General features: G+C 36.1%; 1 long non-coding RNA gene across 1 annotated transcript; it reads left to right on the top strand.

Moving 5' to 3' along the window:
* Window positions 1–808: 808 nt before the first annotated feature.
* LOC130550356 (uncharacterized) lies at window positions 809–1,914 on the top strand. The gene is made up of 3 exons (XR_008962397.1): window positions 809–823; window positions 1,099–1,152; window positions 1,384–1,914. It is a non-coding gene; the product is annotated as an uncharacterized LOC130550356 (long non-coding RNA).
* Window positions 1,915–2,615: the final 701 nt, after the last annotated feature.

A 2,615-nucleotide genomic window follows, 5' to 3' on the forward strand; every position in this document is an offset into this window, starting at 1 on the left:
TGTGCCTACATATTCATGTCCTACAAGTTACAGTCGTTCAGCTGGTATTGTTGTTTCCATAATACTATAGGCTGGAGACCCTTGAGAGAAGCATCAGGTGGGCAAGAGGGAGGATTCTCCAATTAGATGATGCAGACGAACTGCTTCCGTTAGTGACTGGCTTTAATGAAATTGTCCAAACGGCTTTGTCAGCTGGGGAAGGTATTGGCTTAGATTTGTGGAGTGCGAGAAATGTTTTGTTTGTATTTGTTCAAGAAAATGCTCTTCTATTTTACAAAGCATATAAAATCCCCTAAAAATTTAGATGGGAAAGTAATGTATAGGAAAAGAACAAATCCAAATAAGAGTTTGATGAAATGAAAATTTGTTTGTGGTGGATAGGACATTGTTATGCCTGCTAAATGTTACATCATGCAGCTATACATATTAATGTTGTTATTTCTCATTTTTAACTTTAGGTACCTCAGGGTATCAAGCCCCACTGGTCCGGACAAGTGATTTTGGACGGTCTAGCAACTGAAGAGCAGCTGAAATTCCTGCATTCAAGTGATTTTGGAGCCTATCAGATTTCTAAAATTCTTTGTGTTTCAGTCAGTACGGTTAAACGGCGACTGAGGTATGAACAATATATTGCAGTCTGTGAATGCATAATATATTTTTCTCATATTGCAGGGCATAAGTTTTAGGGTAAGTGTAACCATTAAGCCCATGTACCCTTTAAACCCACTTTTAACTTTGATGTCAATTATAAAAACATAAAATAATATTTGATGCTGCTTATTGTTTTAATCAATCCTGTGATGTGTTAAAACAACCGAGTAAAGTAAGAGTTGATACTGTTTTAAACTTGATTTAGCCAGCTATTTTGTCAAAATACTAATAATGGTCCACACTACAGATTTTAACATGTAATAAATGTGCAGTTTCAAAAGATTCATACCAATAATTTAAAGTTAAAAGTTTTTAGGTTTATAAACTACTTCGTAGTTTAAAAACCCACTTGTATCAGTAAACTTTAGTTCTGGTAGACTAATTATTTCATGTCATATTAAGATATTAAATCATATTAAGATACTGTGCGTGTGTGTTCTCTTGCAGTTTACAGCTCATTCAAGTGCCACTGGTCTGTTTTTGGAGAATTTCATCTTTAAGGTACGTATGTAAACTTTGCCTACAGACTTAAAAAGAACACGGAGGTTCACAACTCGCATGCAGTTCTGTTTATTAACGGCTAGAGCTCCAAAAGTTACATAGTGTACCTATAAATGTCAGATTGTACACTCTTGTTTTAAAGACAGTGGTTATGTGTATCCTTAAAAAAAACTGGTATCTCCTATGTGATTTCATGAATTTGTTTAATGAAAATTTGCTTGTGTATCACAGGTGCTGTGAGAAAGAGCCATGTCTCCCGTGCCGCCACTGATGATGACATTACAAAACACGTAATACGGTGGTTCAACTTGGCAGCAGATAGGGGAAACTCAAGGAGCCGTCCCACTGTCAGCACCCAACAGTAGCGTTTCGGTGTTTCACAGTTAACTTCTGTGTTTTGAAGTGTTCGTTTAACAGTTAAGTAGTAACAGTTGAGATAAAGTTTACTACTTTAAATAGTTTTGTTTCTATTCATCTTCAAAAAACCCAGTTTCCACACAAAAAAATAAGCAGTGCAACATTAATAAGAATAAATGTTTCTTGAGCTACATTAAAAAAGTGTTCTTTTTCATTAAATAAAAAATGTTCTTTGGACAATTTATGGTTGCATTTCATTTTCTGTAATACCTATTAATTGTATACATAAATAATTGTTACTGGCTAAAATGGCTGAATTTTGATTTACAAGTTTTGAATGATTTCATCATGTTTTATTAATAAAGGCAGGCATATTAAATATTATAGAGCAATCCAGTCTATCCAATGTCGGTCCATTAGATTTGGAAGTGGCTATTCATGGGAGGAGGGGATTCTTTCTAAGCTAAACATTCTTTGTCCGAACTGCTATACCTTATTTGGTCATTCTGTGAACCCCTGGACATATGAAACCTGCCAGATGTCTTTTGGCACCGTATATAAAGACTTGTAGTTTCTAGAAGAAATGAGTTCAAAAGCTTGATGCCTCTCTGTGTCTTGATTTTTGTGCTCCCAGATCTGCAGAAGAATTCTCTCACAACATCCAACCTATTTCTGATTTGATTTTACAGGTGATCCAAAACACAGAAAGAAACTTAGTGTTCGTAAGGAACAAGAAATTTAACACAGACATTTCATGAAGACCCTAATAAATCATATCAACTTGTTGAAAGTGCTCATTTAATGAGTCCTTCAACAACATACAGAGAGAACACAGAAAGTGTTAATAATGTAGTGAAATACATCTTCGCGTCTAGACGCCACGCCCTGTTATCGGAGCGTGTCATTTAGTGGGTGTATATAAGAGGGTTGCTCAGGATCGAGGGATGTTGCGTCATTGTTTCCGCCGACTTCCGAGTGTGGTCTGGTGCTCCGCTGCCTGGTGTGGGGGTAGGTGTGTAGACAATTTTTCACTCTTTCGCTTCGTTTATTTGTTTATTTATATGATCACTTATGCCATCTTTTTGGGGAAAAGCTGGTGTCTATTC

This window comes from Triplophysa rosa, unplaced genomic scaffold (genome assembly GCF_024868665.1).
Source record: "Triplophysa rosa unplaced genomic scaffold, Trosa_1v2 scaffold298_ERROPOS274155+, whole genome shotgun sequence".
NCBI classification, from domain to species: Eukaryota; Metazoa; Chordata; class Actinopteri; order Cypriniformes; family Nemacheilidae; genus Triplophysa; species Triplophysa rosa.